The sequence below is a fragment of the Bombus bifarius genome, unplaced genomic scaffold (assembly GCF_011952205.1).
Source record: "Bombus bifarius isolate JDL3187 unplaced genomic scaffold, Bbif_JDL3187 scf7180000008165, whole genome shotgun sequence".
Classification (NCBI taxonomy): domain Eukaryota; kingdom Metazoa; phylum Arthropoda; class Insecta; order Hymenoptera; family Apidae; genus Bombus; species Bombus bifarius.
Window position 1 is genome coordinate 224,670 of NW_022884487.1, and position 14,045 is coordinate 238,714.

Sequence of the window (14,045 nt, forward strand, 5' to 3'; positions counted from 1 at the left end):
ACCGTTGGGAGACGCCTACGTCGCACGCCGGCGTCTCCTCTTTGCAAAAGCTCTTTGCTGCATTCGCGCCTGATCAATTTATTCATTTGTTACGATACTTAACCCATTAACACGTTAACTGTCAAGCGAATTTTATAGATTTTTCCCTGGAAGCCACAATAGACGGAAATATACTAGGCTATTGAATTTTTGCAAAATATTCTATTCTATTTGCGCACCTTTTTCTGACAATGTTATCTAAATTTGTTAGTCTGGAATAAATTATAAATAATACGTAAAATTATTAATAGCATTACGCAAATAACACTACAGAATTAATTTGCAAATACACTATAACGCATAAATTACAGTTCTATCGAATTATACTTTAACAATAGAACTACCAAATCCGTCAAAATGACGAATTTTAAATTTTATTTTTCCGCAATAATTACCGAAAACATGCAGGTATTTTTATCAAACTTAATATCGAATTTTGTTTAAACAGACGCATAATCATATAGATTTATTTATTTTAATTAATAGCATTTGAATTATACTGATCTACATGCAGAGCATTTAGCTACATATGAAAAACCGGTTGTTCTAGCGTTAATGAATAGTTTTAAAAAATATATCATCTATTTAAAGAAGTCTATAAACAACTTACAATCGAGCCAACCAGATTCGCCAACTCCCGCGGAACATGATTCACGACTAAGCGCATCAACAACGATCGTTCGAATGTTGTAAAAGTATTCTGATCGGCGAACATTGCACCGGCTGAACCAAACGACCTCCGTTGCACAAAACGGTTCAGACGATTTCTGTTAAATTCTCTTATGGACAAGGAGCAAGCTCGAGAGACGAAGGAAAGTACATAGAGAGAAGACAGAAAGGACAACTCGCGGGAAGAACATTTCGTTGCACGAGTGCGGCCAACGGTTATACTTTCTTATATAGAATCGTACAGAAACGCCATATAGACTACTATATGGCTGCCGCCAACTGATATATACGCGACGCTATCTGTATCCACTTACTTCCTCGTTTGGCAAACGATTCGAAGCGATTTAAAATGGGTCATCCTAACTAGAAAGACATGTACAACAAAGGAACGTGTCGGGAGCAGCACCCGCAATCAAATTCCTGAATCATTTCCCCCGATTATATTGTCTTCGATGTTCACCGAACGAAACACACGACACTCGTGCTTTGCCTTATGACATTTAAATTCTTGCGGTCGAACAAGCGAATTCCCAACAAGGGAAGAATTTTTAATTCGTACGAACTACCGTCATATCAATGATATCATTTTAAATTGGTAATAATCCCGCGTGAATAATTTTGAATTTCCTGTAAAATATCCATAAATTAGAGGAATTTACAATAGTATCGATAAAATTTCTAGGCGAATCATAAATAATTCATCGTAGCCGGAAATTCTAATAAAATGTCTATGGAAAGCATAAACATGGTGTTATTCAGTTTAGCATAGATCAAAACGATCCATCGAAGTCGAATAAGAAACGAAATGTAAATCCATTAATCTTTTCTATCATTTGCAGGCAGTAGGTATAGTTTTTCGAAAATGAAACGACTTTCCGAAGGTCCGTCGAAAATTGATTCACCACCTGTGTTGCGTGCCTAATTATTATCAGAGAATTCGGCGTTCATTTATGCACGTGGAATTCCGCGGGAAAAATATATTGACAGTTATCGATTAATAACTACTTGTTGAAATCTACTGCGCCAAGTAAGCACACGAAGAAAAATATTCACAGAAAAAATTAATTTTTCATTTTCAATACTAAATAAAATATTTGTACTTTATTATTAAAATTTTGCTTCAATGCAATATCAACATTTTGAAATGTGACAACTCCTTAAATTCGCCGCCGTCACATTATTTATACCTAAGCTTAGAAACCATGTGATACCTGTGAAAACCACATGAAAAATAGCTGGAGAGACAGAGATCGGCAAGATGGGAGAAACAAAAAATTCCATGATTCTTCCGAATCCTCCCATCGTGTCAGTAGTGGCGATCGATTGTCCAAGCAATATTGGTACCGGTAGCTGTGGGAGTCCTTTAAAACGTCTCTCTATGTTGTTCTCCGATCTTTTCTCCGCTCCTTTCAACAGATCCGCGCAGCAGATAAACTGACAATTAAAGCACACTGTGCAGTCTGTCTAGAGAAATCGTTAAGTATGAAAATAACTGTCCTATTGGACTTTCCCAAGAAGAAGGAATTCTCTCGAGGAGAATAGAAAGGGCCCTGTCATTTTCCATAAAATTTAGTATATCATGGTCACGCTGAGCTCCATAGTTTTTATCAGCTTTCCATCGACAAGGACATTTTTATTCGATCGTAAAAAAGATAGTACAAGCGTTTAGGAATTAATTACAGACCTTGTACGTCCTGATATGGCAGTATACCTTCGCCATTCTACGTGTAGTATGTACATAGATAACAAATTAGTATCGGCTCGGCACGAAACTTTATAGACTGCCATTAGACACCGTGTGTTTCCTATCACCAGGCATCGTGAAAGCTCGCAGCTCAACGGCTGAGAACGTGTTTCTGGTTGGACATAAATAATAGAACCACGTCGGCAATCGCTATAATTCAATTCACACCTGATAACCGCGACCACAGAATTTCCATATTACAGGCAGTAATAAAATTAAAAATATTTTCGGGGCGGTCCGCACGCTTCGGGGGGTCCCGCCGCTCTTCTCTTCGCTCCAGACGAACGAGCCGAGGTTCGCGATCCTTCACGTCTGCTGTCTTACGAATTTGTTCCTCGAATTTGTTTCTCGTTGTCTCCGGTGGTCTTTCCTTCTATACGACAAATGGCAACCGAACCGACAAACCTAAATGCTGCTGGGAGGCTACCACTTTTTTTGGAATTCCTACTTCGAATAGTGACTTATGCTCGGGAACAGGCAAATAATTCTTTTAACTCGTTTCACATTGTTCTATAAACGAATAGAACAACCATTTAAAATTATCCCGAATGAAATGTCGAAACGTTCGGTATTTATTCCTCTTTTCTTTAACAAATCGATTATGCTAATCCAGTGGACGCGTGTAAAGCAAATTTGAAACGTATTGGAGTGAAACGTATGTATCCGAATAAAGAACGCTTTGCTTCGTTTATTAATTGGAAATTATAAAATAATCAATCTTAATCCACATAATCGTAATTCATACCTCGTTAAATCAACGTTCGAAGGTTTCAAATTCCATTCGACAAATAAATCACGACATTACGAAAAAGGAATCTATTATGGCCAAGCACCTAACGGACATCCAGCTGACAGTCATAAATTTCAGCCAAAAAACTGACCGAAGAATCAATTTCGCCGACAAGAAGATGAATTCGGTAACCTATAATCTATACACCTAATCCGTATTACACTCACAGGCGTTATTTCCCTGGCGTACCTTTCACCGGCGATTCCTGGGTCCGTCCAGTTGATTGTTTTAGCTACAGGGGTGAGAATACATTATACATTAACGAACAAGCCGGCACGACCAAAAATAAGATTAACGACTCGCAGGTATTTACGACCGTGACTTGTCGGGATCGTTTAAACAAATGTTTGTTTCCTGGCTGAACGACTCCGCCTCGTCAGCCTTTCTTTGCAGGTCGTGCAACGAGTTCCTTTGGATCTTTTAAGCGGCGGCGTACGCGCTCGTGGCACCGCACCAATCACCCCCAAATATACGCCCACTTTTGTCATCCCCATCGGTGCCGCATTCTATCCGACCGCATTGCCAAGAAGTTCATTTTTGTGGACGAAACAGCCGGCGAGCACGCATGTACTCGATCAACGAAATTACTTCCCAACGTTATCCATTCGATCGTTTGTACGCGATCGTATGTACCTAAACGCCAATTTTCTCGATATAACGCGCAGATTTACGATGCACCGTTTACCTCTGTTTCCCTTGTCGCGAACAAATCAGGGAACGACGGCGAAGAAATAACGTGGAGGAAAACAGCCAACAGATTATAAATTTGACAATTTCTTCGCGTGCCGCTGCGGCATCTGATGAAAGATGTTACACTTAACGCTGTTGTAGATAACGTTGCTGCGTCCAAAACCGTTTGAGGTTTCGAGACGCAAACTGCGTCCAACAAGAGAAAGTTCCAAACTTCTCCCTCCTGGACACGACTTATAGTTAGAAGTCTCGAACAGTGTTGAACGCAACGAAGACATCTACAACAGTGCTAAGTATGACAATGTTAACCGTGATAACTCGATCCGTGAAAGCCTCAAAACTCTCAGATGAAAGATGGGAAGAAAGAGGAAAACTAGGGTTAACCGAAGATATAGAGGAAGAGGAGAAAATCAGACGAAAACGAAAGGATACCGCGAAGGACAAAGAGGGGAAAAAAGGGAAAATGTCTGTGGGGACAGAGGGTGAAAGGAGAGGCAGGTAGAACAGAACGGTGGGCGCTGGCTCATACGCGCGCCATTCACAAGAAATTTATGTACCAGAAGCATAAAGCCACTGCCGCGTCTTCCAGACCCTAGTGCATCGGAGACATCCAAACTACCGAATTCACAAATGTTCTTTTCTTCCCCATTCTCTCTGTCTTCCCCCTCTTTCGTCGAACTCATTCCTCTCTATACACGTATTGTAGCTACAATTCAAACGGATGCTGCATTCCAGCGGATATAGTAATGTCGGATATAAGAAACGCGAATCTGATGGAGGTGGACGAGGAGAGAGAGAGTGGAGAGATAAAAGAAAAGTAACACTATTGCCCCTCAACGATCGTCGTCGGTCTATGAGAAATTCCTTACGGGACGTCTGTAAGCCATTATTCGATGCGTTTGTATTAAAGGGAGTCCCCAGTACACGTATAGCCGATGTCATTATGTTCCCTTAACGATTGAACACAAGCACATAGTATTGTTTAAATGAATGTCACTCGGTACATCCGGGAATGGTTCTAGGTGGAATGGTAAGACTTCGACGTTAAAAGGACAAAGATCCTACATATCCAAGCAATATTCCGGGATCTATTCTCTTTGAACGAATTTATATCAGACTGTTGAATACCGTGGAAACCGCGAGTTTCTTATCTCTGTCAAACGGCCAGAATCGATCAAAGTAAAGTAAAATAAAGGATTTTTATATGCACAGTTTGTTATATGGAATATTTGAATATTATACCAAAGGATTTATCTTTGCATTATAAAACTCAACAATTTTGTATTATGAAATATTACTTGCATTCGGCCCAATAAGAAGTTACTTATCTACACACAGACATATTTTATATACAATGCATCGTACAATTTTTACGCTGCATAATATAAATTGAATTTTGCCTAACTAGGTCTACCAACTTGTAATCCATTTTGTCATCTAATTTTTAATTAAACCAGTTAATGGAATAACAGAATACCTGAATAGCAGAATAAGCCTCTAAGATAGAAGCAAAAAAAAAAGATTTAGCTTCTAAGAGCGTAATATTTTAACGTTTTAAGCTTCCTAGAGTTATGCAAAAAAGATACGTATAAACAACACATACACACATAGTAGCGTAATTATGAAAAGAAAGTACTTAGCAAATTCTAGGTAATAATTCCACCTCTGTAATGATTTCGTAGAACGCAATATCCGTGAGCAGGTAAACATCAACCAGGCGGATTGGTTGCACGCGTATGCAACAGACCACGCACCCACATACGGCAGTAAGTACATAGTACCTGCGCGTAACGATGGCTCGCAAAATAAGAGAAACGGCGAAACACGATCGGGCAGGAAGATAAGGTTGGCTACTGCAAGATCTCCTTTACTCCGCGGGGTTCCCGGAAAGAGAGGGCCTCGAGATGGACACTCGCCATCTCATCTAGCAGAGATAGGCTGTGGCCCAGCTACCATATCTGATGAAACGCGATGGATGGGACAGCGTGACACTAAAGTACGAAACAAAAGTGTCCTCCGTGGCGTGCTCCGCTCTGCCCCACGGTATCTAAAACCCTATGTTTCGACCACCCCCTTCGGCACCCACACCTGGAACCACGCGATGACCGCGTTGGGACCCGACAAAAACTTTTACTATCTTTTCGTCAATTTGTTACCTACTTTCACGTTAGTCGTCGAGTCACCTCCCTCTATAACGTTTGCCTTTTTTATCCTAACACTGGACACGTATAAAACTCGGAATCTTTCCCCCGTATGAATACATAGCGGTGTCATTTTATGTATTATCATGTTTCGTGTAGTCAGACGTTCATACGATTGTCTACGGATTTTTATGCAAATTTATACTTTTACGAATACAACCGAAGAAATAGAAGTTAGACAGAGACGTTTGTTTTTTATTTATTAAAAGTTATAACGAGTACCTTGTATATTTTATATATTTTCGCATAAAATGACCGATTTTCCACATTTCTGTCCTTTACAATCGCTAAAAATTTGTAGATGATCTTGACAAAATTAATGTTTGCCTATGTTCAGGCAGAGATATACTCATATACAAAATTTAATAAAACGATTTAGATTCCTCATTTTATCCCAGTATTCTCTATTGGTCTGGTTAATTGGAGTTCTTGGAACAGCAGCCCGCTATTTCTCTCGATATCCATGATTTTTCGTTCACGTAATAGAAGCTCGTGTTCAAACAAATCGATTCAATCAGACGAAATTTCATGAATCATGCATTAACTAAAGTTTCGTTTAACTACATGTACTTCCACTCAGCTTTATTTCTTTACTAGCAGACGAAAATATTAGAACTTGATCTTCTCGATACATAAAACTATTTTACGATATCTCTTGTTCCTTCAGCCGTCGCTCGATTTCTACAAATGTTCGACGACGATTGCGTATAGAGATTCGCGACAGTGCAGAGAAGAGCTATGTAAGGCGAACAAGTTCTATCAACGAATGACATGTTTATATGGTTTCCTCGGTGTCGATCGTCGTGGAACTTGGAGAGCAAAATCGCTGTAGCGCAGTGGGTCTCTCGACGTGACGCACGATCCCCTTACAGGCGCCAGCCTGCTAGAAGAAGAGGCGGACGAAGAAGACGAAGAAGAAGAGAAAGAAGGCGTTCCGACGAAACGGAGCGCGGTGTCGGAGCCAGATAAGATCTCCGAAACGGGGATCAGTAATATTTTACAAAGTCATCGAAGTTGCTCGCTAACTTCGGCATAAATTACAATCGCCGTCTCCTTCTCTCTTTCTTTCGCCCAGTCTTTGGCGTTCATCCCTTTCGCGAAGTTCCCTTCTACGGCTATGGGAAGATGGGAAATTGTACTCATCGTTGCGCATCACGAGTGTTAAACAAACATTTACCATCGTTTAATAACATAGGACATCAGGCCCACCTCGTTGCAAGCCAATAGATCTGTTCAAAGAATACGCCAGAATCGAAAAATCGCGGGAATTAATAAACACGTGAATAGTGGCTAAATAAATAAAGCTCTTCGGAGATTGAGCATGTTTATATGAACACAGTCGTGGTAAATTATGTATCCACTCGAGTGTCGAACGAGGAGGTGGTATAAAACGAGTAAATTTACGTATTGTTGATTTAACGTGGCTTGAACAATGTCATGCGAGTTTCGAGTAGTTTCTTCTGATATATTAATTGAAGTTGTTAGATTTATTTTACCATTAGCTGATAATCGTATTTTGTATAATGTGTACGAGATAGATTATGACATTGATAAAAAACAAGAAAGTTATTATCAATTTCCATTGAGAAAGTCCTTCTGTCTTCCTGCTTTTACAGGCGATGTAGAATGAAGAGAATTTTTTATGAAAATTTCAAAATACTTTCATATTTTTACGATTTCTTTCTCGATAATTCGAAGTGATTGCAATAAATTGAGTTATTTAATTCAATAGATTAATTGCATAACGAAAGAATTACTCATTTAACAGTTTGCCATGATTTTAAAATACCATTAGTATAATCAAGTATGACCTTATTCTCGCTTAAAGGGACACCCATTTTGGCAATTAAAAAATGTTAGGTGTCAAAAAATGTTCGGCAATTCAATATCAGAAAAGTTAAAGTTCCTGCCTGTCCTAGATTTGTAAATGGACAGCACGATGTTTGTATTCGGACAGATTTCGAAAGTTTGGGATAAAAGTTGCGCACAACCATAATTCCTCCACCATGAAATCGTGTGTTTGCCCGCGAGATTAGCGTCTACGACAAGGCACAATACCGCCGTTTATTACTTCCGACAGTGAACAAACCGATTACCATCGTCGAAGCCCGTTACTTAACATTTCGCTGAAAGAAAAAAAGAAAAAAAAAAAAGGAAAAAAGAAGAAGAACGAAACGAAAGCCAAAAAGTCCGAGAAACACGAAGTCCGGACCATGACACGAATACATTCTTCACTACAAACTTTGCCAGGGACTTGTTCATAAATCATATCTGAAAAAAATGTTTGCAGTGCTGTGCGACATGCGCTAGCAAAATATCACGTATGGCAGCGGTGAATGATGGTTTCGGTATGCCTGACAAATTAATTCGATGTCTTCGACGCGTAATTTTGAAGATTTTTAATGTTTCTTCGATTTTTACGTGTTCGACGATCCCTCGGCTACGAGCAAATCGCATGGTGTAAAAACTTTATGAATTATTACAGCCTGTATTATTAATCAGACAAATCATCGCGCATGTTAAATCGTATATCTACATGAATTCCTCTGGAAGAAAGGTTCGCATCATAAATATTGACGGAGATTTCATTCTGGAAGGTATCCACGTTACAAAGTTATTTACAAGAAAGATGCTAATTTTATCATAGATCATCCGTCAAGTGAGCTTCTTTAATTTATATGTATCGAAGAATGGAGTTTTTCGAATCAAATTATATTAAAGCAGTAGAACAAACTAATAAAAGCTACGTTAGTTTAGCAACAGAGTATTGAAAGTATTAGGTTATGCGAAAAGCTTCTTTCGTTTCATAAGGCGATAACAGACGAACAACAACTTCTGTTTTATATTATTTTATTGAATTAGGTATGATCCATTTCGTTCTATTTCTATTATTATGTTCGTGCATAATGCAATAAATTAATATAAAAGAAAAAACATTGTGCGTCTATTATTTCCTTATAAAACGAAAGTAACTTTTCGGACGACCTAATAATTCTCGAAAAAAGGAAGGAAAAAGGAAGATTCGTGACTGATGTTACTCGTACTATATTCATTCCCGTTTCTATGAATTATTTCAACCGATACAATTGATAATTATTATCTGAAATAATCTAATTAATTTATGAATTATTGCAGTAGGAAAAATACGTCCAACACAGATTTATTTAAATAAATAAAATAGATAAATCATATTTTCCTGTAATACACAAGGTTTGTGACAAAATACACGAAATCACGAACTCTCGAGACAAAGCAAAGTGACTTTTACCTCCGTGAAAACAACGAGGGTGGTTAGCCTGAATGTAACCGAGAAGTTAACACGATAGCGATCTGAATTTTGAAGATTTCCAAGGGTTGAAATACAGATATCACCCACGAAGACAACCTATCCATTTTCGAGTGGATTCCAACCTGAACTTAAGTCAGAAATTAATATTCTTCTTCAACATGCAGAATTTGCCTACTGCGGTTGAACGGTCTCAAGGGAAAATCTCAGGTATTCTGGCTGAACTGCATGGAATGGTAAGAATGAAGGAATACTATACGATCCGATATGTATGCATGTGTGTGTGTGCCTATCTGCCTTCTGATTTCCAACATTTACATCATTCCTTTTGTGCTAAAGAATGAGAAAATTTATCTCCGTCTATACATATTTTACTCTATTGTTAATCTATCCATCAATACAATATAATTCATTATCTATATATTCATTCCACTTTCAATAGTATTAATTCAATTAACATTAAATTGATTTTAAATGTACGATTGTTGTTAATTTTAATAACGAGCATTCTACCTTATATTTATTTTTCACTGTAATATTAAATGGCAACGTGCTGAATGAAAGATTCGCGTATATATAGCGAGTATCTACACTCACTTTATGAAATGCAAACGAAAAAAGAACTTTCGAAGCGATAAACATCGGCACGAGCGATGAAAACATTTCAATATTCTTCGCTGCTGACATACTGCAAGTAACACGTATAACCATGTCTATCATTTCATCTTTTAGTCATTTATCTTTCGTGCTGCATCTTTTCTCACGATAAATAAGCCTTATGAAACTCGTAATATACAAGACGAGCAGAGTTAAGTGGATAAATGTGAAATATTAAATTTATCGCAAATTCGATCAAAAAGTGTTTTGATTATGTAATTCTAATAAATTAGCACGACTACTCGTACTCGTATAACGAGTAAAATATTGGTAAATGTGTTCTCACTGTTAATGGAAGAAATCACAACCCTCGTTCGGATTAGTCAAACTACCTGATTATAACGAATATATAAGAATAATTCACAGGAAAGTTGCATGTATACTAATATTAATTATTAGTACCAATTGTATGTATACTAATATTAATTATTAGTACCAATTGTATGTATACTAATATTAATTATTAGTACCTCTATTATCGTTCTCTTCTTCCACCGCTCGTTTAAAACGTAATAAAAACAATAATAAATATAATAAAAAACCTTGTGCAAAGGATGAAAGAAAAGAATGTTTATATGATAAACTCAAGCTCAACAAATAACTATCATAAACGCTAACTGGAACTATTGACACAATATCTAAATAAGCAATAATATCAGCAAGCGATTGATTAGATTAGATGATAGAAGATTACAGGAATAGAACCAAAGACGAAGGAGATGCAGTACATTAAATGCATGAATTATAACATCGATCGTGTAAAAGAATAGTAGTGTGAAACAATGACAAGTACGTGTACATACAACGTAAAACCTAAAAGCCAAAGCCGCGTTAGCCTAAAGCTAAGCCATCGCGAGGCGAGCTTCCAGAACGATCCTCGACAAGCATCCTCCATCCACCGATTCCTTGGCAAATTACACGCGTACGAAATTCAATCCAAAATTAAAATCGACTTTAAAGCGCATCTTTTACAATGTATATGGTGACTAGGGGTTATCGGCTTAAATTCATCGAGGACGGTGTCCGGAGTGAAAAAAATGAAAAGAAAAGAAAAGAAAGTAAAGGGGGAGAGAAAGGTAGAAAGCGTACAGCGTGTCGGCGAAGACGGTATCACGTTTCGTGTGAGCCGATATTTGTTACACGTTCTTATAGAAGATGAAGAAGCGGTCCGTCGTGCGGTCTCAAGGCGCAGAGGTGAGCGAGAATGGGTGCTGGCACGAGTACGAGAGCACGAGCACGAGCACGAACACGAAAACAGGAGAAGAGAAGAGAGAAGAGATGAGAAGAGAGGAGAGGAGAGGAGAGGAGAGGAGAGAAGAAGAAGAGGAGAAGAAAGAAGAAGAAAAGAGAGAAAGAGAGAGCACAAGCACACGCGGCCACGAGCTCGCACGGGTATTTCAGGGCCCTATTAACGAGTGGCCCCCCGCGGCCGGCGCAACGGGCCCAATCAACCCAACTCCAATTCCTGGCCCTCGCTTCGACTTGTTTTATGTAATGCCCGCGACGCCAGAATCAATTAGTCGGGGCACCCTCCTATTTTGCGTATGCATGCACGCCTATATGCATAGCGGTCAATCCCGGCCAAAAAGGTTCCGAACTTATTTGCAACTGTCCGTTGTTGGTCCAGAGGACGTCGGTAGACGAGAAAAACCGGTTCGCTTGGAGTTAGACGGAAATTAAATGACTCGAAACAAACGGGAATAGCGGTGCCCTCCTGACTCGTCTCCAGCCGTGCGTATCCGATTGCTAACGCCGATTTTCACATGGAAATCTATTCACCGTTGATACCACTTTTCATTACATCTGTAAAACACTCAAGTCCACAATGAACGTCTCTATACAGTCATTCTCAATTCCAAAGGCAGGTAGTTCTTATATTTAGGAGAAATACCTTCAAAATTGTTTCATTCGATACTTTTGTTTGTATATGAACCCTCAACTGATATCCTAATCCGGAGAGTATCCTAATCTGTATTCTGATGATATGTATTACACAAAATATAAAATAAAAATTAAGACGAAGTATTCTAAATCAAAGTGGCTTAACCCAAACTTCTTTTAGATTATCTATTATCCATCGATTTAATCCTTAATCTAAATCTTCCAATATAAAGATACTGAAGAAGAAGTAGCTTAACCCAGACATTCTTTACATTATCTATTATTCATCAGCAACAATTGAAGATATTATTTAATATATCAAACAATTTTTATTTCCTAGTATCCCTCGAAATTGTCCATAATCAAATTACAAATCTTTCGATATAAAGATACAATCTAAGAACCGTTACCTTAATAAAAGTAAGCAGAAAAACGAAGAAAAGATGTCACTGAATCACGTACGTATACGTATCCTGAAAATCAACAAACTTCAGTGAATGCCGCTAGATCACAGCACGACTGCGATACATACATCACACAGCGGCAACCAGCATGGGAGCGTACGATCGCACTTTGTTCAGCTACTAGGCAAACAATCGAGCTGGGCTATTCACGATCCAAAAAGCACTGCCGCGCGTATCGAACGAAGTGTGTGCATACATCAAGCTTGTTTATATCTACGCTGGAGTCAGGACATGCAACAATACAGCAATTTGGCTTGGACCGATACCAGATCTCACGGAGGTGCCTTTCCCACCTTACCGTTACTAACACGGTCCATCGACAAACAAGCCTCCCTCGTTCCCAATGCCACACCAGTGGTATAGAACCAATTTTTATCCAATGAACACACACATTTTTTTCACACCTAGTATATATATTTTAAATCAACTCCTAGTTTCATTTTCTATTTTTATTGAAAATGAATAGTTAATATTTAATAAGTGCAACATCTAGGTTTCATTTTTCTAATTACATATTCGTACACAGTGCTATAAATAACAATTTCTTTCTAACAATAACATTTGACCGTACAATAGAAGTATTTAACAAAGAATTATTGACATATTTTCAAGCTACAATAAATGCTTCATATTTTCATAGAATATACAACACGATAATTAAATCATCCTCTCTTATACAAAGCAACAAATATATGTTATCTATATGTGTCTAAATATTGTCCGCATCTATGTTATAATTATATTAATATACTATACGAATGAGTAGCTGTATACATATTTGTAAAAAAATAAATTTGCATAAATATTAGCAGTCTAATTATCATTTATTAAATCATTATGAAAGAGACTCAAATATTAATTTGTCACATGTCTCATTATTTCTACCTTATCGATCAATGTTACTGTAAATAAAAATGGTTTCTATACCACTGGCATGCATCGATTTCACGGTGGCCCGTGCCACGTATCTCGGAACGTGTACACGCATACCTAAGTCGTACGAGACGCACCAACGCGTATGGATACCGGCACTGTATCCTCTATTTCTGGAATTCGATGCGATCTTATCTCAGCTTCGAAGCCGCCACGACCCCCGCGAAGAGGATGTTTGATTTACTATGAAAGGTAAGAGAAAAAGAAACACAGTAAAGCGACTTCGACGACATCGACCATGCGTTTAACAGCGACGGTTCTAAAAACACGATTTGCAAATGAAAATCATTTTTCTAACTTTCTTTTAAAGAAACTTTAAGCTTCAAATTTCGAAATATTTAGAACAAGATAAAATTTCTCGAGTAATACGTATCTTATTCTACTTCGATTCTGCTGGTATTCTGATGGTAATTGTATATTTTAATTATTTCAATAACGCAAGAAATATTTCAATTGCAAGATAACTTAATTATTCCATTCAATCATAAATTTTTATTTATCTTTCAATTTTGTGTATTTTACAGTTTGTATCCTATATTGCATAAAAGAATTATAGGTCGTTAAAAAGAAATAAATTCTTTGACAAACTATATCTGAATTACTATAAATAAAAAAAAACCTTTAAAAAACATTTGAATCAAATTTCAAACATACTTAAACGGTAAATTTGTAATTACATTTACAATTGCAA

The 14,045-nt window shown here is 37.8% G+C and overlaps 1 protein-coding gene across 1 annotated transcript in view; it reads right to left on the reverse strand.

The window, feature by feature from the left end:
* Positions 1 to 14,045, reverse strand: part of LOC117208964 (RNA/RNP complex-1-interacting phosphatase) — a 43,235-nt gene that overhangs the window by 27,958 nt on the left and 1,232 nt on the right. The gene's annotated exons all lie outside the window — the stretch shown is intronic.